At 42.2% G+C, this 26,078-nt stretch overlaps 1 long non-coding RNA gene across 2 annotated transcripts; it reads right to left on the minus strand.

Moving 5' to 3' along the window:
- Nucleotides 1–1,644: 1,644 nt before the first annotated feature.
- LOC129626203 (uncharacterized) lies at nt 1,645–17,024 on the minus strand. 2 transcript variants are annotated; one of them, XR_008701822.1, is made up of 6 exons: nt 16,958–17,024; nt 14,803–14,895; nt 5,006–5,135; nt 4,189–4,541; nt 3,459–3,637; nt 1,645–2,866 (listed from the first exon to the last, which is right to left on the minus strand). It is a non-coding gene; the product is annotated as an uncharacterized LOC129626203 (long non-coding RNA). The 2 variants fall into 2 exon arrangements; XR_008701821.1 differs by lacking the exon at nt 4,189–4,541.
- Between the last annotated feature and the right edge of the window lie 9,054 nt (nt 17,025–26,078).

Below are 26,078 nucleotides of genomic sequence, written 5' to 3' on the forward strand. Positions count from 1 at the left end.
AAATCGCGGGAACAGTGGTAGCCTTTTTTTTTTTCTTTTTTTTTTCTTTTTTTTTTTCGGGCTCCAAAGTCACTGCAGATGGTGACTGCAGCCATGAAATGAAAAGATGCTTACTCCTTGGAAGAAAAGTTATGAACAACCTAGACAGCATATTAAAAAGCATAGACATTACACTGCCAACAAAGGTCCTTCTAATCAAGGCTATGGTTTTTCTAGTGGTCATGTATGGATATGAGAGTTGGACTATAAAGCAAGCTAAGTGCAGATGCATTGATGCTTTTGAACTGTAGTGTTGGAGAAGACTCCTGAGAGTCCCTTATATTGCAAGGAGATCCAACCAGTCAATCCTAAAGGAAATCAGTCCTGAATATTCATTGGAAGGACTGATGCTGAAGCTGAAACGCCAATACTTTGGCCACCTCAGGCGAACAGTTGACTCATTGGAAAAGATCCAGATGCTGGGAGGGATTGGGGGCAGGAGGAGAAGGGGACGACAGAGGATGAGATGGTTGGATGGCATCATCGACTCAATGGACATGGGTTTGGGTGGACTCCAGGAGTTGGTGATGGACAGGAAGGCCTGGCATGCTGTGGTTCATGGGGTTGAAAGAGTCAGATACGACTGAGCAACTGAACTGAACTGAAATGATGCTGGGAAAGATTGAGGGCAGGAGCAGAAGGGGACTACAGAGGATGAGATGGTTGGATGGCATCACCAACTCAATGGATATGGGTTTGAGTAAACGCCAAATGTTGGTGATGAACAGGGAGGCCTGGTGTGCTGCAGTCCATGGGGTCGTAAAGAGTTGGACACGACTGAGTGACTGAACTGAACTGATTGAACTGAAAATGAGAATTATGAGCAAATTGTTTGCAAAAATGTTCTAAGTAAATCATAAATAGCAGATGGAAGAGCAAATCAAGAAGTGTTTGGGTAAAGCTCAGCACTTGAGTCCCAAATTATGATTGAATGACAAGTAGATGCCTTTAAACAGTTGACAGGCCATAAGAATAAATGATTCAAGGCTGAAATATTTCCAAAATAAATTGACATGAAGAAAAATAAAATTATCCCAAGAAATATAACAAATACCTCCAATAAACACAACCACTTGATAGCTTTAAAAAAAAATACATCTGATACCTAACCTATACAGCTACCCCAAAGTAAGAGCCTTAGCTCTGTACATATCTAAACAGATCAAATTTTGTAAAAAAAATTGTTCTTGAGAATATGCTTCCATTCTAACATTGTAATAGTCCACTACAAGAATTATACCTATTGATAGCTGCACTAAGCACTTCTACGAACATCAGTTAACTCATTAGCTATAATGATTCTGGAAAGGAAGAAGTTAGAAATATAAGTAAGGTGCAGGTTTTTCACCAGGTCTTCTGACTCTACTAGTCCTCTTACATCAAACCACAGTTACTTCTCTAGTACAAACATATCAATACAAAATAAGCCTCTTATTTCACTCATGGTGCATACACGAATGGTAAATAGGTAAATTTTAGAGAGCTCTTCTTAGACAATCCTGAGATTATTTGCTGTTTCCATAACTTTCAATACTTTTTTGTAATGTTTAAAATAGTAAGATAATGCAATAGACAATGAAAAACACTTATTATCACTAAATATTTATTATGTCATATCTATCACTGTTTTCAGAAGTTCCTTGTACAAAATAGGACACTACATAGAGCAAAGTGTTAATTTTCTTACAAGAATGACATCCACAATACAGTCTCCGGATTGCCTATACTTTTCCTCCTTACCATCAGAGGAAGTTATAAACTACCCCAATGATCTATCAAGGAAGGGAAATCACTGCCAAAAATTAAGAGTATCTATCCCATGAACGGAGAAGCCTGGTGGGCTGCAGTCCATGGGGTCGCTGAGGGTTGGACACGACTGAGTGACTTCAGTTTCAGTTTTCACTTTCATGCATTGGAGAAGGAAATGGCAATCCACTCCAGTGTTCTTGCCTGGAGAATCCCAGGGACGGGGGAGCCTGGTGGGCTGCCGTCTATGGGGTCCCACAAATTCGGACACGACTGAAGGACTTAGCAGCATTGCTAGCAGAAGAGGTATGGTTTTTCTTCGTGGGAGCAGAGGAGGAGGGACTTTTATAACTTTATTCTGAAGAAGTTACTTTTTAAAAGTGTTCAAAAATGTTTTTACAACTGATCTTGCAGTTTTTAAAAATTGGAAAACTGTAAATGATATGCAAAGGTCGTTGACAGGGCATTGGTTAAAGAAATGACAGTGGAGCCAAGAACGGACTCTGATTTAGACACTGAAGGTGATGATGTGCATGGAGGGACGCACACGCTCACTCCAAAGCAGAGGGACTTGGGTGTGTAGCGCAGTCGATGGGGGAGCACACACCGTCTTCCTGGCCTAAACCGCAATCAGAGGAGGATGCCAGCTCCTCCAATATAGTTGCAATAATTTTGAGATCAATTCCTATGGAAAATATTAAAGGCCTCTCCTTGGATAAGGTCCTCGAATGTCCCTACCTGACTGCTGTAGACAAATGGATCTGAATTACAAGCATTACTTTATCTGACACATGAAAAATGTCATCCCTCCTCAAAATATAGATGTATAGGCTTTCACAAGCCTCTATACTTTCTAAGGTACATACTCTTCGATTATAAAATATATACATACACAGATACATACACACACATAAATGACTACAGAAAATACCCCCGAGTTCATTTCCTTATTAGCCATTTCTTTCTGCTTTTGTTCGGCAAGTGATTGGCCAGGATTCCCTCCTGTAAGATTATGGCATTCCGTTCTCCAGAAAGCTGCTTCTGAGTGTCATATGTCGCCCTTCCATAACCTGGAGAGACACTATATGTAGTTTTTGGGCCCATATCATTAAAAGAAAAAAAGAAAAACAGTTAAAAGCTTAGAAGCAGAATATAAAATGAAATAAAACTGTTTAAAGGAAGTAGCCTTTTAAAGCACAAGGATCTTTATCCCATGTGAGTAACTTGGATTTTAATTTAAATGTCTGCTAAATTTATCACAGAGCAAAAACATGCAGATACAGTATTGTGAAAGGAAATCTCTTTACAAAGCATTTAACTAGTTCCTTCACAGTTTCAAGGCAAGTTAGCCTGTATTTTAACATTTAAAAAGCCAAAATTAAGACGTGGATTGGAATTAAGAAGATTACTTTGTCTAATGTATCAAAAGTGCCAATCATTATGTTAATCATTAAGCTCAAGTTACATCCAATCCTCCACGCAGAAAACACATACACAGCATCTACTAGAAGCCAAGAATGGCAAGAAACTAATCACATAAACTCTGAATGTCACAGTTCATACCTAGGTTGAGATAACATTTTGCTTGAAATCTAAATAATACATATGAAATAAAAGGGATATTATAATTTTGACGAAATGGTGCTAGAAATTTTCACCAACAATTACTCTACCTGATTCAGATCATTTCTCAGTCTTCTGTTCCATCTAGAGCTCTGAGAGTGAGTTCTAGTTGCTGTTCATGTCAACTTCTTTACTATATTGGTCTTCCTTTCTTCTTAACTGCTCCCTAATTTTTTCATATAACATATCAGCATTTCTTCTATTCTCTTCTTCTTGCTTTAAGGTCAAACTGCAAAATTTATAGAGCTCTTCTTAAAAAAGCATGAGACTATTCGCTGCTGCAGTAACTTTCATTCCCTCTTCATAATGTTTAAAATAGTACAATGGAGGAGGGGGGAAATACAATGAAGAACACTTAATAATGATCACTGTTTTCATGCAGAGGGTTAAGAATAAAACAGCATAAATATTTTTTTCTTTTCTGTCTTGAGAAAAATGGCTACTTCATCCTTCTGTGGGTGGGAATGAAAAGTAATCTAAACTTTCTTAAGAATAGTTTAGAAATATGGATCAAAGACTGTTTCCAAACGTTCTCATACTTTAACCAAATAATACGCTATTATTGAAGAAAATGAATTCAAAATAATTAGAAATGAATCTGTAGAAAAGATGTTCCTTATAGTATTAAACATAAGACAGGAAAGTGAAAAACAACCGAAAGTCAATCTGTTGAATCACAAATGAGGTTTCCCTTATGGTGGACTTCTGTATGATCATGAAAATGATCATTTGGAAAAATATACATTAAGTCATTAGACGCATTCACTGTTAAGAACGTACATTATTTCCATGAATTTCACACTCCACAATACTAACGACGTATTCTCCCAGAGGGTAAGTTAAAAATTATAACACAAGTACGTCTCTGCAGTATTAAAGTAAATAACAGTTCAAATATTTCTTTAAAACTAGGATGAACAGTCCCTCAGGCTACAGAGCTCTCGTTGCCACTCCACTTACTGATGCCCTAACTGTGATTCACTTCTTTTCTTTCAGACAGTTCTGTAGCTCACCAACCCTATTTTCCAGTTTTTTAATTTCTCCTCTAAGTAGTTCACAGTGGCTTTTTAAAAGTTCCATTTATCTTTCACACAAAAGAATTGCATCCCAAATTTTCAACAAGCTAACACAATCTGCAACAAGAATAAAACACAAAGAAACAAGAAACACCATGATAGGAGTAATTTTTGAGTATAAAGGACTGTGCCTTTCATATTCACTCCTCCATACACTGAACAGATATTGAGTGTCTATTAAGTGGAAGACATTATTCTAAGCTCTCCAGATAAAACAGATAACCCTGGCTCTTGTTTAGCTTGCAGTCTAGTAGAAGAGAAAGAGAAATAAAATAATTACATATATACATATATATATATATAGTAATTATAAATTCAGGTACAATAAGAATGGTCATAGGCTCAGCGTATACACTCACTTTTGACACAAAACATATTTGTCTTTTAACACAAAACATATTTCTAAGATGCACAGCACTGTAATATATCCGTAGCTCTAGAGCAGTACTAGACAAGGTAAGCCTATATTACTACACCATACACAAACAGGCTTCATATTGACATTTACACCACGGTCCTACCTTTATACCTCAAGCCAAGTGGTTCTACTTGCAATGTGGAATTCTTAGAGTAAAGACATCACCATCCTCGGAAGCACTTTCAGATGACTAAGTCATTCAGGTAGCTCACATCATTAATCTGTGCTTTGACCTACACATAAATAATACTGTTTCACAGTGTCCTTAAAATATTTATAAAATATACTAACTGTACAAAGGTGATAAATAGTGCATCATTAAATGAAAAACAAACACTTCTTAAAAGGACAGATTTTTATCAAAATGATGATTTGATCAATAGTGTTTCTAAATTAAGTTCTCAAAGTATATGTCTCTACAACAGATGAAGATTTTCTCTTTTGCCACTATTTCTTTTACAAAATATTTTTTACTAGGATAATATTTTTTTAATTAACTTTTTTATTATACCTTGTTCTTTTCATTAGATGCTTTCTTTACAGCCCTAAAATGACAAATGGTTCTTTTCAGGCTAATATTAAATACTTAAAAATACAAACAATACCTAAACTTTGGCTTTTTACATAAAACCATTGTACTGGGAAGTAATTTTTTACTAAAGGATTAAACAATAAATAAGAGTAGCATTAATGGGGTCGCTAAGAGTCGGACACGACTGAGCGACTTCACTTTCACTTTCATGCATTGGAGAAGGAAATGGCAACCCACTCCAATGTTCTTGCCTGGAGAATCCCAGGGACGGGGGAGCCTGGGGGGCTGCCGTCTATGGGGTCGCACAGAGTTGGACATGACTAAGCGACTTAGCAGCAGCAGCATTAATGGACAAAGAAAATATATGAATAATACTAATACAGCACTGAATTTAGATCAAAGGAAAAGGAAAAACATATCGTTACTTGTGTTATTTGATAGGAAGCAGTATACCAGGGTTTTTGGCAGTTGTCATTTTCAATAAGAACTACCTTTTATGGCAATAAAACCTATCTGGGAGGTATTCCTTCATTCCTTATAAGAAAGAAACCCATTTTTAAGAAATCCATAATAACCATGCTATTAGCCTTCTGAGGACTTCCAATGCAACTGCTATGCATTATTATAAGCACTTGACATGTCTTAAGGCATTTTTAATCCTCACAGTAATTCTCGGAGACAGGTAATACATTAGGTCCTCTACACAGGGAGAAATGGAGCACAGAAAGGCTGAGGATCTTGTCCAAGCCCACACAGCAGGTCACCAACAGACCCAGAATTCAAACCCAGGAAATCTGGCCTCAACACTGTGGTTCCAAAACATGCTGAGAAAGCAAGATTTAAATAAGTCTTTTTAAGTAATATGATAGCAAATGAACCTATATTATTATTCAATGTCTACCAATAACTATAGATAATTTCTTAATCTTAACATATTTCTTTTTTTTAAATTTTATTTTATTTTTAAACTTTACAATATTGTATTGGTTTTGCCAAACATCGAAATGAATCCGCCACAGGTATACATGTGTTCCCCATCCTGAACCCTCCTCCCTCCTCCCTCCCCATACCATCCCTCTGGGTCGTCCCAGTGCACCAGCCCCAAGCATCCAGTATCATGCATCGAACCTGGACTGGCGACTCATTCTATATATGATATTTTACGTATTTCAATGCCATTCTCCCAAATCATTCCACCCTCTCCCTCTCCCACAGAGTCCAAAAGACTGTTCTATACATCAGTATCTCTTTTGCTGTCTCGTTTACAGGGTTATTGCTACCATCTTTCAAAATTCCATATATATGCGTTAGTATACTATAAAAAAATCAAACATCTTTCCATGTAGGCAATATTGGAAATCTACTTGCAATAAAGACTTGCTTTTCATAAAGAAATTCATCAATAGGCATTCATGTAACCATTCTGCCGTTTCTTCATGCATCTGACACACACTTACTGAGCAGACGTGTGTTAAAGACACTCTTAGGATGGGAAGGATGGTTTTAGTAATTTAGAACTTTATGACCCAAAAATAATAATTAATGAAAGATTGTCAATAGCTTTTTCTACTGAATATAAACAAAAATTTCCCCTTTTCCCAGGAATCTATAAACAACATGAAGTTAATATGATGTGGTGTTTCAGAGTACCTTACAAAACCGTAGCTACTCATGATGGTATGATCATCCAGAATCAAGGAATGATTCAATCCTATTCAGTATAGTCTAAGTGTTTGTATATTCATGATTCTATAATTTTTAAGAATCTATGTATGATAGAATTGAAGTAATCATCTCCATATTCAATTACATAAGAATATTACACTTTAGAACCAATGAACAAGCCCTTACCATAAAACTATATATGAACAGAAGTATTATGTACAATTAGTTTACTGTAATAGTTTAAAGATAATGTCATACAATCAATAAGCTTTCTAATATCAGAAATGGAAACAAGATTGAACTCAATGAACACGTCCTCTGCTGGCTCATTTCCAAAAGCATATATACACTAAAAGCTCCCCTCTGAATATAAAACAAGAAACTCCCTTGAACTCCCCATTCCTCTTCAGTTACCATCCAGTTCTCCATTGCCTGTCCCAGGGAATAGTGCCTATGGAGCTGTATACGTGTATTCGATACAGTTCAGCTTCCAAGGGGACTAGTCACTGAAATGACTTCTGGCCAAAGGCACGCGTCCTCACCTTACCCTTTCACGGTTAAGTGAAAAATAACGTGCCTTACCTGAAAATAGGAGAAAAACGTGAACTCAAAACCCAATTTTGTCCCTGTTTGTTTGAATTAATTCATGTATATTAAATCTACCAAAAATGAATTAGGAGATGATTTTTAATGTTATAAAGGCTGGCTTCCCTTAAAAATATTTCCCATCAGTATATCTTAAACAGGGAGTCCCTACAGCACATTTGAAAGCTTTTTTTTTTAAGGACTAATATCTGGAGAACAGACAAACTTTATATTACTAGGAGCCAAAATCTATTAACACCAATCAGAAAGAGGAACCAATTCCTAAATAAATGCAAATTATATATAATGATAATGTTATACATAGATACATATTACCTGCTTACATTCAGTTACATGTGTGCTCAGTCCTGTCTGTGACTCTTTGCATCCCCTAGGACTGTAGCCTGCCCAGATCCTCTGTCCACGGGGACTCTCCAGGCAAGAATATGGAGTGGGTTGCCACAACCTCCTTCAGGGGACCTTCCCAACCCAGGGATTGAACCCAGGTCCCCTAACAATACTGGAGTGGGTATCCTATCCTTTTCACCAGGGGAACATCCTGACCCAGGAATTGAACCGGGGTCTCCTGCATTGCTCGTGGATTCTTTACCAGCTGAGCTACCTGGGAAACCCCTACATTCAGTTATATTAAATCTTAACAGCCACCAATGAAAGTGGATAAAGCATTTTTAATAATATTTACTGATTTCCCACCTGGAAATGAAATAGGTTATAAAGTTATTATTTGTACCTTAACACCAAAGGTCCAATCTGTAAGGTTCAATTCTTTTAATAGGCAGTTGGGCTGATTCTATGACCTACTCTGTCGCTGAATATTCATCCCTAAGTCCATCCTAAAGGAGGTCAGTCCTGAGTGTTCATTGGAAGAACTGATGTTGAAGCTGAAACTCCAATACTTTGGCCACCTGATGCAAAGAGCTGACTCATTTGAAAAGACCCTGATGCTGGGAAGGATTGGGGGCAGGAGGAGAAGGGGACGACAGAGGATGAGATGGTTGGACGGCATCACCGACTCAATGGACGTAAGTTTGGGTAAACTCCGAGAACTGGTGACGGACAGGGAGGCCTGGCGTGCTGCAGTCCACAGGGTCACAAAGAATTGGACATGACTGAGTGACTGAACTGAACTGAATTGAACTGAAGTCAACTATGCCGAGATATCAGACAGAATGAATCTTTAGTCTTGGCGTCAGTGACTGGCAGTTTCGATGGAAAACCTTGACCACTGGCAATGCTTTCTCTTTACCCGTATCTAGGTCAGGGACTATCATTGTCCTATTGTTCATCAATTCAATTCTTTAATCCTAGGATTCAGTATTTGATCTCACCTTCTTTATCATGTAAAGAAATTATAAAAATGGAAGAAGTAAACAATAGTCAAGAGAGTTTTTTGCCTCAGTTCCAAACACAAGCTATAAATTATAATAGATTCTAACAATATTTTAAGTTTTCTCATTGAAGTGCTATAAAAACTTAAGTGATCATCTGTCGATTCTAAAAGGCTACTTTTGAAAGGTAATTTTATTTGTTATTAACTCTGCAGCAAACTGTATTATGTTGTTAAAGGATAGAAAACAGTATTAAACCAGAAATTCAAATTTACATTTTTACACACCTGTGAATGGTTATTTTCATCTCCATCACATTTTTCTTCTTCCTCTCATGTCATTTCTAAGTCTAGTTCTGCTGACAGATCTGTAATTTTTTTTAATTACTTAGAATATTTAGATAAAGGACAGAATATTTAAAACATTCTATCAAATGACAGCTTATATCAATCTTAATCTTCAGCTGAATATTTACTTCTTTAAGAAATACTTCCAATGATCTCAGACTTCAAGAAACCTTGTGGGAAATACCAGAATTCATCAGGTTACAGGCACACAAACATCTCAAGGATTCATTCACAAATTCACCCAAACATCAGTGAACAAAACAATCAGAAACCAAACAAAATCTCAAAATACAGGACAGATATATAAAGCCACAATATCTTCTCTTCTCTACTTCATAACAGGACCTTTTATAACAACACGCCAAGCTTCAACTGCAACATTATTCACAGTTTACAAAATTCCTTTATTTTCCTTTTCTCAATTTCTTAAATTGAAATGCTTCTTTCCCAACAAATTACTTTTCATCTTTTAAGACTCAGCCTGCTTTGTAAAGTTGTCCTTGATTACAGCTGTCTTTCCCCAGATAAACAGGTATCTCTTTCCTTGTAGCTACCTTAGGACTTTATAGATTTTTCAAGTGTATCTTCATCACCTGAATGTAAATTATTTCTTCACATGTCTACCCTCTTGGCCCTTAGACTTCAGAGGACAGGCACTTAAAAATCATGCTGGTATACATAAGTCTTTAGTTCTTTTATTCAATAATTATTTTGGGGGTTCCTACTCAGTATGAGACCCTGGAGTTTAAAGAAAAATGTAGATAAAAGGTGTCAGGGATGGCTTTTCGAGAGATACTGCCTGAGCGCAGACTTACACAGTTCAAGGGAACAGAGGGCAGGTGAGGGACAGCACGGAAAGCTGCAGCAAGATGGGGCGAGAAGCACACACACGAGAGGGTAAATATTTGTTCAAAGTACAGGGACAGGTGAGGAGGGCATCAGCAGTGGTTCAGGATTCCAGAGCAAAGGACAGAAAGGACGAGACGTGGAGAGTCAGGCAGAAGTCAGATATGAAAGCATCACGTGTCACTTTCAGATGTCTAGATATTAATGTGAGTTGACGACTGGTTCATGGTCACATGTGCTGTTGAGACAGGTGACCGTAAACACTACAGGAGATGGAATGTGAGGGGCATACAAATAGATGGAGGGAGAAGAATCTGAAGGCATTAATAATGAAAAACAAAGGTGATGCAGACCTGAACTGGGGGAGTGTTTCCAGAAATATTTAGGATATAAAACTTTCTGGGTTGAGTACAGAATAAATCTTTATGAAATCAATACATGTACAAATCCTGGGACCCTGAAGGAGTAGACTCTGCCGGTTACTCGATAAAAGGTATCGACTGAGAAAAGAAATGATATGCATGAACTGTCTGAAGTTGCTTCTATTTACTTGGTGGTTTTCCAATGTCACATCTTCCAGTGTTGCAAGGATATGTGTAGGTGTTTTATTTCAATTTGTGCTTCTTGGACCTACCAAGCTCACTGAGAAACAACAGCAAACAAGTCACTTGTAGAGATGGAAAAAATACAAAAAAACACTTTGAGTTTATAGCTTGTAGTCACTATTCTAGGAGATAACTGAGAATCTTGTAAATGCAAAGGTAACCTCTACAGGTGAGGAAGGAAAAGAAAAAAACGATAGGAGTGAAAAAAGAAACAGTGTATGATTTCTTACCATAGCCCTGATTGTATGACTGATTGAAGGCACTAAATTAATTGGTATTTATGGACAACACATATTAGATGTGGTTACTCAATAGACTGGGCATCGCAGTAGAATAAGAATTGCTTTTCTATATACTGCTCTTAAATGATACAGATCAGATCAGATCAGTCGCTCAGTCGTGTACGACTCTTTGTGACCCCATGAATCGCAGCATGCCAGGCCTCCAGCACTCCTTAAAATCAATATTCCTTCTGAACTATTAATTCATTACAAATAATAAAACAAGTTGATATATTAGATGGATACAACTGAGGAGGTACTATGTAGCAAATTTCCCATGACTCCCATTGTCACTCGGAAAGCCAATTCTAAAATATATAAAGTCATAGAAAACACAAGAAATATTTTAGAATTTGGCTTCAGAGGTGCTCTTGCAGTCATACTGAATGTAATTTATAATGAATACTTATGAATTCAGAGCTATGTAAAAATATATCTAAGAAGCTACATTTTGAGAAGGCAATCTCTAGATGTCTACCTAGGTCTCCCAACTAGATGCAAAATTCTAAATGTAATCCTGCTACACACTCTCAGGTATGCTACATACTAGCCTAAATGAATTTACTTTCTCCTAACTCTCTTTGTCATGTATGATGGTCTTACTGTGGTAAGAGGAAGAATGCAAACACCTTTCTAAGAAATACCGTTTGGCTGTAGGTGGCATAAAAGGAGTCAGCACACGGTAGATTTTGCCACAACATCTAACTTTGGAAACGTCAGTGCCCAGGTGGCCAGTGCTAAATGCTCTGGGCTTCTTCACTACCTTGTTTGCTTTCTCTGTTTTCTGGCAGCTGAGACCTGCATAGCTGATAGAGCGTGTAAGTCCCTGTCAGAAACACCACTCCAATATTCACCTTTTCTTTATCTATTAAGGTTGTCAGGGGAGTGTGTAATTTCCTCGGTTCTGTCTTGTCACAGCAAACATTTGAAGTGAAGGACGTTAAAGCCCTCGGCGTGTCACAGCTCTCAGACAGTGTTACAGCTCCATGTTACAGCTCAGTTTTACTTAGAAAATAAAGGAAAATACATCCTCAAGGCATGAGGGCACACCAACCCAAAAGACACGAAGAGAAGAGAGGAAGAGAGAGAGGGAGAGAGACAGAGCACGCACGCATGGGACAGAGACCCCTGGACCTTTGGCTTCTCCTTTTATATGTTTTTTTCCTCCCCCTGGACTTGCCCCATGTAAACTGGGCTAGCCAGGAGTGCTGTTTGTTCTACCTGAGGTCCTCACTCCAGTCCTCGGACCTTCCTTTGTTCTATCTTTGCGGGCTCTACCCTTCCTTGTCTTTTAGCCACCGCCATTCTGGACTCCTTTTTCCTATTCTAACTACCTAACAAGGTCATCTGTCCCAGTTCTGTGGATGCTGACTGATTTTTGGTCATTGATTGTGAAATCAACAGACACTGATCATCAACTTGCAAATGCCTGGCTCTCTGACAAGTCTCATTACTGAGGCTCAAACCGGTAGAATCCCAACCCGAAAAATATGAAAACAAAGTCTTCATTTATTAGAATGTGAGGAAGAATACAACTCTGACCTGCTCCCCTAAGCTCACTACTGCTTCACAGCTTATTGTATCCTACACGTCACTGTAGGCGTCTCTTCATGAAGAGATGCTAACTAGCGTGTCTCATTTTTTCTACTTTTTACTTTTCTAGTGTTACTTACATCGATTCACTCAATCTGTTCCCTATTCTGTATTCCATAAGAACTTTATGAATAATTTAATTGCCACAGAATTATTAGATATTAAAAATCTTGCATATTTCAAAATCAGTGTAATATTTATTGAAAATAACACTTCTAGCATTTAGAACCCTATTAATCTGTTTTGTTTCAAAACTTCGTTTCATTTCCTACATCATGCTAATGCTTCAGAGGATTTCTGTGAAACAACTGCCAAAAAATCAGCTATCTTAAAAAAAAAAAGTCAATGTCTTCCATATTCAAATTAGTCTACTTCAAATAACAAATACCAGTACAACATATACCTCTGATGCCTGAGACTTACTTAGAGGAGCTGGGGTTTCCCCTACTTCTAGTACCACCACCCTTCTCTCCCACCCCCAGTATTCTCTGGAGCAACAGTGACTTTTTCTCTTTCCAGTGTAAATACACTGCAGCCATCTAGAAGGAATTCTCTCAAGTGTCCTCATCAACTCCAAACTCACCTCCCTAAGGACTTACTTTCCTCCCTTCCTCCTGTCACTAGAATCTCTCCTCTCCAAAGGGTAATCTCTGGATCTGTGGTCTAAATTCCTCCCCCTTTACATTCCTTCTATGGATCATCTCCACCACTTCTTTTTCCCTCTTTGCTTAGCAATGGTATCTTACACCTGTAATTGCTACTGCAACTCTTTGCTTCCCTCTGGCTATAAACACACTCAGAAAGAAAAACAAAATACTGCTTTTTCTCAATCCTGTTCTGTCCTGCACTATGCAATGCTCCTCTTCCAGATTTCTCTAAAGGCAAGGCTACACTCTTGCTACTCAGAGAGCTTGTTAGAAACACAGAATCTCAGACCTCCTGCTCAGCAAGTGCACTTCCCACAAGGTCCCCAGGCAACTAATTCAAATGTGAGAAACTCTGGTCTACACTGAGTCTGCTTCTACATGACTTCAACTTAATTTACTCGTCTAAAATCTTAGCCTCAACTTACCCTCAGGAGAAGGCAATGGCAACCCACTCCAGTACTCTTGCCTGGAGTACATCCTGGAAATCCCATGGATGGAGAAGCCTGCTGGGCTGCCGTCTATGGGGTCACACAGAGTCGGACACAACTGACATGACTTAGCAGCAGCAGCAACTTAGCTTCACTCTACCCTCACTTTGGAGACACTTCCCTCCAAACTGAAACTGCATTAGAAGCTGGAAACTTCCAGTGGACACTGTAGCAGGCTGTAGGTTCCTTGATCTCTCCATCATGGCCCCTGCTCTTTCCTTCCGTCCAGTTCTTTTGTTTTGGCCTAAGTGACACCATCCTATGAAGAGGCATCATCTCATATGACATCAATTTGCACACATTTACAGCTGAGCGCCTATGCCCATGTTCCTGCACAGAGGCTAACACACAGCTCTGCGTGCCCAGGAATCTCAATCCTGAATGCCTTCTCACAGCCAGAAAAACAGTAAGACAAGGAAAACTCTGCTGTTCTTCTCGGACAAGCTCATTTCAAATTCATCGCCCATGTCAAATACTCTCCCTTTTTCTAAAGACCTAACTTATTTCTTGCCACCTTCCCCCATACACCCTTGCTTCCTTTTCCTTCATTTCCTCCCCTGAACCCTATGCCTCTCTCATCCTTCATTCCCTCTTTCCTCTTATTTCTCAACCTTCCTGAGGTTGTAGAGTATCTTGAAACACAACTCGTAATTTTTTTCTTTCAGCCATGGATCACACTGACCAGGGATCGAAACTGCACCCCCTGCATCAGTCTTAACTGCACAGTCTTAACCATTGGACCAGACCTCCAAGGAAGTCCAGGAACTCATAATTTAGCTCCTTAAATGGCACTCTCAATTTAATCTGCGGCTGACACCTGATAAGATACACTATTTCTCTCCTCGACTTTTTCGTCACTACGCATCCGACAGGTGATTTGCTTTGGCTATTAGAATACATCAGCAGTCCCATTTTAATTCAACGTTCTGTCAAATGATCTTTCTATCAAACCCAGTTCTTACCTTCTACTTGTCCATTTAATGTCTTCTTTTCCTCTTTGACCAGCAGCTCCAGATAAACGATCCACATACTTCTGTGGAAGGCTCTCAGAGATACTGTTAAAATTAATACTGAGTTGTATGAAGATTTCCTAAACCCTTTCTAAGAAAACATCCTACTTTTAAAAACTGCCCACGTTTAATCCAGGTAAGACAGGTTTTGCCAAGATCCCACAGCTGCTAAGTGTCAGAACCAGGATGCTGACTTCAGGCACGGTGCTGGATCACCAGGCAGCAGCCGCCTGCAACGAAGAGAGCAGGCCCTTCCTATCTCCTTCTATTGGTGCCACCTTCAAAGAGGGCACCCTTACTTTCTGTTACTTCAAGTACGGCTGCCATAAAGGTCCTCTGCACATCAAAAATGCTTTGTATTATTAGAGTAAAACTGAAAGTCGCTCAGTTGTGTGGGACTCTTTGCCACCCTATGCATATATAGTCCATGGAACTCTCCAGGCCAGAATACTGCAGCCATGAAATTATAAGACGCTTACTCTTTGGAAGAAAAGTTATGACCAACTTAGACAGCATATTGAAAAGCAGAGACATTACTTTGCCAACAAAGGTTTGTCTAGTCAAGGCTATGGTTTTTCCTGTGGTCATGTATGGATATGAGAGTTGGACTGGGAAGAAAGCTGAGCACCGAAGAATTGATGCTTTGAACTGTGGTGTTGGAGAAGACTCTTGAGAGTCCCTTGGACTGCAAGGAAATCCAACCAGTCCATTCTGAAGATCAGCCCTGGGATTTCTTTGGAAGGAATGATGCTAAAGCTGAAACTCCAGTACTTTGGCCACCTCATGCGAAGAGATGACTCACTGGAAAAGACTCTGATGCTGGGAGGGATTGGGGGCAGGAGGAGAAGGGGACGACAGAGGATGAGATGGCTGGATGGCATCACTGACTAGATGGACGGGAGTCTGAGTGAACTCCGGGAGCTGGTGATGGACAGGGAGGCCTAGCATGCTGTGATTCATGGGGTCACAGAGAGTCGGACACGACTGAGAGACTGGACTGAACTGAGCCTTTCCCTTCTCCAGGGGATTTTCCCCACACAGGAATTGAACCGGGGTCTCCTGCATTGCAGGTGGATTCTTTACCAAATAAGTGATCAGGGAAGCCCTTGTTAAAACATCACTAAAGCAAACTGCTGTTGTCATAAACCCACAGATTTATCACTACCCGCCATACTTTTGTGTCTCTTGAAATGTTCCTTGCAGATCAACTTGACAATTCAAATGCAGTAATACTTTCAAGTTTCAAGAACTCTCTTTTCAAGGCCAAAGTGGTAAAAAAAAAAAACAACAAAAAACAAAACACAATTCAGCCTGTTTCTCTCTGACCCTCTCTAGCAGTTTTACACCTGCACATGTACCAAAGAAACATAGATTTGGTTGGGAGATTGGGACTGACACATACACACTACACACTGTTGTGTTTGAAATAGATAACTAGTGAGGACCAACTGTATAGCACAGGGAACTCAACATTCTGTAAGAGCCCATATGGAAAAAATGCTTTTAAAAAGAGCTGATATATACACGTAACTGATTCACTCTGCTGGACACCTGACACTTAACACAATATTGTAAATCAACTGTACTCCAATAAAAATCGAGGGGAGAACAGAAAGAAGAGACACAAACATTTGGCTATAGACTGAACTGGAATAATGCAGCAATTTTTAGATAAATGTCACTTCAGAACCCAAAGTGTAGGGTAAAAAATCAGGATATTGTCATTATCTTCAAATTAAAAACAATTAGGAGCCCGGTGGCGGCGGGACGCAGGCACTGGCCAAGCCCACTGCCAGCGCCTCGCCGGCCCCACGCGGAGGGGGCACGGGCTCAACTGCCAGCTGCCCGCCCCACAGGCCAGAGGGTGACCGCCCTCCCGGTTCACAGGGCCCCATGCCCGGCTCACAGGGCCCCGGGGCGCCGGCGCGCGTCTCCCACTGACAGGCCCCCGTGCCGGGTTCACAGGGTCCACGGGCGCCGGCGCGCCTTTCCCACCAACAGGGCCCCGTTTCCGGCTCACACGCCCCCTGCGGTGCCGGCCCGGCTCCCCGCTCACACGCACCCCTCTCCCCGCTCCCCAATGGCCCGGCTCCCCACTCACACGCACCCCTCTCCCCGCTCCCCAACTGCCCGGCTCGCCGCTCACGCGCTGCCCTCACCCCAGTGCGCCAGGCGGCGCTCCCGCTCTCACCACCCCCGCACGCCCCCCGCGCAGGCGCCCGCCCGCCTCGCCGCCCACACAACCCTGCCCCGAGGCGCGGGCGGGTGCTGGCCGCTCACAAGCCCTCTGTGCGCCGCCAACCCTCGAAGAGCCCCGGCCTAAGCTCTCCGCCCTGCGCCCACGCCCTGTTCTGCGAGAAGCCCGTGCAGCCGGCCCGGGAGCTGCCCCGCGCGGCCGAGGGAAGGCTGCCTGAGGCGCGGCGCTATGAGGGCCGGGGGGGCGGGCGCCTCCCGGGGCCGCTGCTCTGGGACTGCACAACCGCGAGCGGGATGGCGGGTGTGCCTGTGGTTCCACTCCGTGGCTGTGGGCAGATCGGTTTCGGCGGCTTCCCGCGCCGGGGACGCCGCCACTTCCTCAGCGACCCCCGCCGCCCCGCGTCCTCGAAGCCTCTGTGCGCGCGGACTGCGCGGTGGGCCTCTCGCCCCGGTGGCGCGCGGAGAGACCGGGAGACGGGCTGCTGGAGCTCAGGTGCGAGTTACACCGGGGAGGTGGGGACGGGGTAGCCAGGGCGTTAGAGCCGCGCCCTGAGGGCTGCGGTGAGTGTAGCCCCACCGGGGAGCCGGCCATGCAAACACCCTCCCCTCCCCGCCGGGGAAGGGCGGGCAGCAAGGGGGCTCTGGGGCGGGAGGCTCGCTCTTCACTCCCAAGGCATTTCAGAGGAGCGATGGGATTACTCTGTGTTTAGATAGCTGTTAGAGCGCTTGGACGCGGGGTAACTCCTCTTGTCGCCGCCCCTGACCTCGGACGTGGGGTAGCTCTTCTCGGCCGTTCCTGCGCCCTCGCAGTCAGGTACTCTCGGCCACTGCCCCTGACCTCGGACGTGGGGTAACTCCTCTTGGCCGCCGCCCTTTGGGCATGGGGTCCTCCCAGCTTCTGCCCCTGACCTCGGACGTGGGGTGGCTCCTCTCGGCGCGCCGGTCGCAGCCGCCTGCGCCTCGGCGCGCCGGTCGCAGCCGCCTGCGCCTCAGCAATTGCACTATTCTCACAAGTTAGTAAAGTAATGCTCAAAATTCTCCAAGCCAGGCTTCAGCAATATGTGAACCGTGAACTTCCTGATGTTCAAGCTGGTTTTAGAAAAGGCAGAGGAACCAGAGATCAAATTGCCAACATCCGCTGGATGGCACCCCACTCCAGTACTCTTGCCTGGCAAATCCCATGGACAGAGGAGCCTGGTAGGCTGCAGTTCATGGGGTCGTGAAGAGTAGGACACGACTTTCCCTTTCATTTTTCACTTGCATGCATTTCCCTTTTTCCCTTTCACTTTTCACTTTCATGCATCGGAGAAGGAAATGGCAACCCACTTAAGTGTTCTTGCCTGGAGAATCCCAAGGATGGGGATTCCGTCTATGGGGTCACACAGAGTTGGACACGACTGAAGTGACTTAGCAGCAGCAGCAGCTGGATCATGGGAAAAGCAAGAGAGTTCCAGAAAAGCATCTATTTCTGCTTTATTGACTATGCCAAAGCCTTTGACTGTGTGGATCACAGTCAACTGTGGAAAATTCTGAAAGAGATGGGAATACCAGACCACCTGATCTGCCTCTTGAGAAATTTGTATGCAGGTCAGGAAGCAACAGTTAGAACTGGACATGGAACAACAGACTGGTTCCAAATAGGAAAAGGAGTTCGTCAAGGCTGTATATTGTCACCCTGTTTATTTAAGTTATATGCAGAGTACATCATGAGAAACGCTGGACTGGAAGAAACACAAGCTGAAATCAAGATTGCTGGGAGAAATATCAATAACCTCAGATATGCAAATGACACCACCCTTATGGAAGAAAGTGAGGAGGAACTCAAAAGCCTCTTGATGAAAGTGAAAGTGGAGAGTGAACAAGTTGGCTTAAAGCTCAACATTCAGAAAACGAAGATCATGGCATCAGGTCCCATCACTTCATGGGAAATAGATGGGGAAACGGTGGAAACAGTGTCAGACTTTATTTTTCTGGTCTCCAAAATCACTACAGATGGTGACTGCAGCCATGAAATTAAAAGACGCTTACTCCTTAGAAGGAAAGTTATGACCAACCTAGATAGCATATTCAAAAGCAGAGACATTACTTTGCCAACAAAGGTTCATCTAGTCAAGGCTATGGTTTGTCCTGTGGTCATGTGTGGATGTGAGAGTTGGACTGTGAAGAAGGCTGAGCGCCGAAGAATTGATGCTTTTGAACTGTGGTGTTGGAGAAGACTCTTGAAAGTCCCTTGGACTGCAAGGAGATCCAACCAGTCCATTCTAAAGGAGATCAGCCCTGGGATTTCTTTGGAAGGAATGATGCTAAAGCTGAAAGTCCAGTACTTTGGCCACCTCATGTGAAGAATTGACTCATTGGAAAAAACTCTGATGCTGGGAGGGATTGGGGGCAAGAGGAGAAGGGGACAACAGAGGATGAGATGGCTGGATGGCATCACTGACTCGATGGACGTGAGTCTGAGTGAACTCCGGGAGTTGGTAATGGACAGGGAGGCCTGGCATGCTGCGATTCATGGGGTCGCAAAGAGTCGGACACAACTGAGCGACTGATCTGATCTGATCTGATCTAGAGCGCTTGTGGCTCATCTGGTAAAGAATCTGCCTGCAATGGGGGAGACCTGGGATCAATCCCTGCATTGGGAAGATCCCCTAGAGAAGGGAAAGGCTACCCACTCCAGTATTCTGGCATGGACTGTCACAAAGAGTCTGACTTTGCAAAAAGTCAGACTGAGCGTCCTTAACTTCACTAATTAAGGGGCTTCCCCACTAATTAAGGGGCTTCCCTCATAGCTCAGTCGGTAAAGAATCTGCCTGCAATGCAGGAGACCCGGGTTCGATTCTTGGGTTGGGAAGATCCTCTGGAGAAGGAAATGGTAACCCACTCCAGTATTCCTGCCTGGAGAATCCCGTAGACAGAGGAGCCTGGCAGTCTACAGTGCATGGCATTGCAAGAGTCAGACACGATTTAGGGACTAAACCACCACGCAGCACTTTGGGGAATGGATCGGATAGAAGAAAGACTGGTTCTGAGTGGGGTATAATAGACAGCAGGAGAGATGGATGTGGTCAACAGCCCAGTTGGGGGTCACTGAACACCGTGTCCTGAGACGACAGGATTTGTTGGTACAAGAACAGGGGTGGAGGTGAGAGGAGTAGCAGGGGAGGGGAGGGACCTTGTCTCTGGAGGCTTCTCTCAGGCAGCAGAGCAAACATCTGGCGGTCAGCAGGAAGAGCCTTTGGGTAAGGTGAGTTTTGTTTTGAACATTCAAAAGCACTTAGTCTGACGCTTGGGCCATTTAACAGATGGGGAAGCTGAGCCACTGGAATCAGGGATCAAGTTATAGGACTTGTCTGAACTTGCAGCTGTTGGAGGCGGAGCCGCAACTTGAACAGTTTTCTTCAGTTCCAGTCGGTTATTCTTGCAACTTCAGGCAGTTACCTTATCTAAAAAGTTAGGAGACCACAGCGGGAGGTTCACTGGAAAAGTAGAACTCAGAGGGGCCTTTGTTGTTCAGTCCCTAAGTCATGCCCCAGTCTTTATGACCGCATGTACTGAGGCACGACGCCAGGCTTCCCTGTCCTTCCCTGTCTCCCTGAGTTTATTCAAATTCATGTCCACTGGGTCAGTGATGTCATCCAACCATCTCCCCCTGTGTAGCCCCCTTCTCCTTCGTCATATCCTCAGTCTTTCCCAGCATCAGGTTCTTTTCCAGTGAGTTAGGACTTTACATCAGGTGGCCAAAGTATTGGAGCTTCAGCTTCAACATCAGTCCTTCCAAGGAACATTCAGGTTTGATTTCCTTTAGGATTGGCTGGATTGATTTCCTTGCTGTCCAAGGGACTCTCAAGAGTCTTCTCTAACACTACAGTTCAAAAGCATCAATTCTTTGGTGCTCAGCCTTCTTTATGGTCGAACTCTCATATCCGTACATGACTACTGGAAAAACCATAGCTTTGACTATAGGGACTTTTGTCTGCAAAGTGGTATCTCTGCTTTTTAAAATGCTCTCTCGGCTTGTCATAGCTTTTCTTCCAAGGAGCCAGGGTCTTTAAATTTTATGGCTGTAGTCACCATCCGCAATGATTTAGGAGCCCAAGAAAATAAATTCTGCCACTGTTTTCATTTTTTCCCCATCTATTTGCCATGAAGCGATGGGACTGGATACCATGATCTTAGTTTTTGAATGCTGAGTTTTAAGCCAGATGTTTGAGAGGGGTGGAGTCTTTCCAATAAGTCCCCACTAGGGTGGAAAGACTAGGCCACGTGGGAAGAAAGGAGCCCAAAGGCGTATACAGTGCCCACAGGTGCTGGCTTTTCAGAGTGTGAGGCCAGCTGTCTATTTCGCTCAGACTTGAATATTGGTTTCCCACTTTGGGAAGCGGCAGGGTGGAGGTGGGGAATCAGGGGTGAACTTAGAAGTGTAAAATCACTGGCTTTTCTGGGTCATAGAGGGTGTTGGTGCACCTTTTCTTGCAGTCCTGGCTGCCTTTGGGGGCTGGCCATTGGGACAGCTGAGCTGGGTTAGACTAAGAATTGGTCTTGATGTGATTGTCCCCTCACACCCTGGACGCACACATGCTTTTGAGAATCATTCCTCCCTGGCAGATGGTAGCTGGTTTAGGGCAGGGACTCTGCCTCTTTCATTCCAGAATCCCTCATGGTTAGGTGCTGTGTTTGGCCAATTGGAATGATGCACTTTGTATCTGCAGAACTGATCATCGTTTGAGTCTTTAGGAAAATTATCTTGAGTTCCCAGGGGCTTACAGCTGGAGGTGGGAGCACAAAATGATGCAATTCCCAGTGTAAATTTTTAAAATTTAAGTCTTAAAAAAATAAATAAAAATTTAAATCTGAAAACTCAGTTGTATCTTTACAAGTGTATTTCAAACTTGTCTTTTGTATACCTGCTGATCCCCTAATCGTGCAAGAGCTTCAGCTGTCCCTTAAAATAATATTTGTGATAAAAGGAATATTTAAGTGAATTCTAGTAAATCAGACTTTTCCATGATATCTTTTTATCCAGTTGATGAAAGAGTAGGTAGAAGTCATTCTTTAATTTTTCATTACAAATCATTTCTTACATCCAAGCAGCATTAAATAGTGTAATTTTGTAGTTATACCCATAGTGCTAAAGCATTTATTTTGGCTCTAACGGTAGATGGGTTGCTTCTCATTGTTTTGTTTTGAGGTTTGTTTTTTTTGTTTGTTTCATTGTTATAGCATTATTGGTTTGTTTGTTTTTTTTTTGGTAAATATTTTAATTGAAATATAATTTATTTAAAGTATTTCAGGTGTAGGGGTTGCTTGTTGACAGACATTATGTAGCATTTATGAATTTTATAATTCTAATGTTTTTATCCTTCTAAGGGAAATTTTTTTAGAAATTTGCCAAAGTAGGTAGCAGAAAAACTCCTTTGGCTTTTCTGTTTTCTATCCTAGCAGTGTGTAGGTTTTTGTTTTGTTTTGTTTTGTTGGTAGTAACCTTTTAAGATCCTTTTCCAATAAATAATAAGTTATTTACATGCTTTTGTCTTGTGTTATTACTTCTGTAGACTATTGGTTTTTTTGCCATTAGCTTTATTGAGGTATAATTTATGTACAACACCATACACATTTTAATAGGGTTTTGACAAATGTATACAATCCTTGTAAGCAGCAACCCAACCAAGATTTCTGCTATCCCAAGGATTCCCTGTTCTCTTCTGTGGCACTGGCTACCTCCCATCTGCAGCCTTAGGCAGCCAAGGATTTTCTTTCCCCTACAGATTACATTTGTCTTTTTTATTGTATTTCTGCAGTCAGCATGCCAGCAATTGCAAACTTTTCTGTACAGGGCCAGTGAGAAGCATACAGTGTGTACTCCTTTCTGTCTGACTTCTCAGTACAGTGTCTTTAAGAGTATCCTTAATGACTCTGTTGATTGTGTATTTTGTTAGTAATTCATTCCTTTTTATTTTTTTAATAGTGCTAAATGATACAAAACTTAAACGTTGCCATTTCTAACCATTCTTCTGTGTCCACTTCAGTGGCGTTAATTATATTCCCATTGTTGTGCAACCAGCACCCCCGTTTCCAAAGCTTTTTCATACCCGAGATAAACTCTATAGCTTTTAAGTAGTAACTACCCTCTCAGCCTGGTAGCCTCTAATCTACTTTGTTTCTGTGAGTTTGCCTATTCTAGACATTTCAGACAAGTGGCATCATACAATATTTGTCCTTTTGTGTCTGGCTTATTTCACTAAGCAGTGTTTTCAAAGTTCATGTTGTTGTATATATCAGCACTTTTTTTTAACTGAATAATATGCCATTGAATAGACATACTTTGTATGAACATAGGTTTTCAGTTCTCTTGAGTGTATACCTAGAAGAGGAATTGCTGGATAATATGGGAATTCGAAATTTGACTTTTTGTGGACCCACAAGGCTGTTTTCTGTAGGGCTGTACCATTTGACATTCCTCCCTGCACTGGACAAGGGTTCCAGTTTCTCCCCATCCTCTCCAACACATGTCATTATAGCCATCTTAGTAGGTGTGGAAGGACTAGTGGTTTTTCATAAGGTACATAAGCATAGAGTATTGCTACAAACTTGGTGGGGGAATTAATGAGTGTAATTTTATATGCTCCAAGAGGATGGACTGAGACAAGTTCTGGAGGAGATGAAAGCTTCATACGAGCAAAACCTACCTGATGTGTAAGTTGGTAAGTTGATCTTTTAAAACAGTTTAAGAAATATATTGATGTCAGACCATCTTAACGTTAGTTTTTAGATATGGGTTTTTTTTTTTGTTTTTAATTCTCTGTGAGCCTGATCATACCCTAGCTATACAGAAGCAGAAGGATTTGTGTTAATGGTTGTTACGTCTCTAGGGACCAAATAGTGCTGGCACACAGTAGCTGTTCAATAAATGCTTCTTGTCTGACTGGTGTGACTTGAAAGGAATTAGGGTGGATGCAAAAGAGATGACCCAGGAGCAAGTAACAGACTTAACGGGTGAAGTGTGTTACTTCCGCTACTTGTTTTCATCAGGTGAGGCCTTAGTGGGTTTAAAGGGAGAACAGGCAGTTTGCAAATTTAGCAGGAGCAGCAGTGACTTCCAAAAGCTCGAGTGAAGTTGGCTGGGAACTCGTGCTGCGGAACACTACAGCTTGGTAGGCTAGAGGGTTCTGGAGTTGCAGACTGTTTAGAGCCAAGCATGGTAGTTGGCACAGAGGAGAATTTGAGCTGAATGACAGACTTCAGAGGACCTGTGATTGAGTGAAGAACAAGACACAAGACTACTGACTGCTGGAGGAAAATTGAGTTATTGAGAGCTCATCCTGCAGAGAAGTATGTCTGCAACTTGAGATTTCGTCCCTGGCCTTGTTAGGTAGTGTTTTCATCAGTTAGTTGGGCATAGAAATCAGTAGCGTGTTGCTAGGGTGTGTGGAGTACACAGAACAGTAGGAACACTTTGCAGTGACTGTGTTTAAGGATAGATACTGGTGAACAAGAAACTTATCCGCAAGAGGTCTGCAGTAAACGTAAGGGAAATGGAAAGTCCTGCACTCAGGTTCCCAAGTCCTTCATTTGTTCATGCAACAGATATGCACTAAGCAGTTATGAGCTGATAAAGGGCTCTGGTGTTTCAATTGTAAACAGCAGAATCAAGAGGTTTCCCCCCATAGCCCTCAAAACAGTGTCATGTAGAAGGCAGAGGTTAAATGCAGGTAACGCAGGTCCGAGTACCTGCTGTGAAGGAAAACACCACACTGGGAGAGAGAGAGTCATGCACTGAAAATATTGGTAGATTGAGAAATCCTGGAAATTCTCTCTGAGGAAGAGACTCTTCAGCTGGAGCTTGAAGAAGTGGGTTTTAGTGATGAAGTAACTGTGGGCAGAGAGCATTCGTTGGAGGAAACAGCATGTGCAAAGGCCCTGAGTCTTGAAAGAGGATGGGATGCCCAGGGACCTGGTCATTCCCAAAGGCCAGTGTGGCTGGAACTTAGTGAGCAGGCCAAAGGCAACACCAGGGGAGATTTCTAATCATGTGAGGCCGATGGTGGCATGTTTGTGTTCTGAGGACCCCCCTGCCCCATGTGGATAGTGGATGGTGGTACTGAGAGGAAGCATGGTGGTCATGGAGGTGACAGGAGGGGTGAGCCAGACTAGAGGAAAGGAGAGCAGGTTACCCACCTGTTTAGGAGGTGACTGAATATGCTTTGGTCCAGTAAGGGACTGATTTTCCTGTATTCATACCATGGGGAAATTCAGGCTCCAAAATTCTGTGTCCTATCCTCCTAGTTTGGCTCTGGGCAGGACAGTCACTATTACCAGTTTCTGGTTAAAATTCTTTGTCAGAAGAAATCTATTCTTATTTAATTGCTATGGGGAAATGTGACTTTTTAAAGGAAGTCCTTGTGTTCTTCATCAAAAACTTTGATGTTAAGTTGGGTGTATTTTATTTGTGCTATTTCATGATAATCAAAAGCACATTGTGAGCAGTGTGGAGAAGAAATAACGTTTGTAGAGTGGCAGAAGTATCTAGAACAGATTTAGAAGACATGGTACATCTATGTACATGGTCCATGTACATCTCTACATGGTCCAGATCTAGAAGACACGGGACATACATCTTGCCTCTATGTTCAGGGCCTAGAGCAGGCACATACATTTTGTATTTATCTATTTCCTCTTAAAACTCCACAGTAGACACTTAGTAATTCTGTGCATCTGCTTTTGTTTTGTTTTCCCTTTTTTTTTTTCAATTGTGGTAAAGGTACACACCAGGTAGCTCAGTGGTAAAAAATCTGACTGCCAATGCAGGAGGTGCATTCCCTGGGTCGGGAAGATCCCCTGGAGGAGGAACTGGCAACCCACCCCAGTTCTCTTGCCTGGAATATTCCATGGACAGAGGAGCCTGGCAGGCTACAGGCCATGGGGTCAGAAAGAGTCGGACATGACTTAGTGACTGAGCACACATACCACTGAGAGTATTCAAAACACTCATAGTGTCATACAGCTATCACCACCACCACCTTCTCCAGAACTCT

Source organism: Bubalus kerabau, chromosome 13, assembly GCF_029407905.1.
Source record: "Bubalus kerabau isolate K-KA32 ecotype Philippines breed swamp buffalo chromosome 13, PCC_UOA_SB_1v2, whole genome shotgun sequence".
NCBI classification, from domain to species: Eukaryota; Metazoa; Chordata; class Mammalia; order Artiodactyla; family Bovidae; genus Bubalus; species Bubalus kerabau.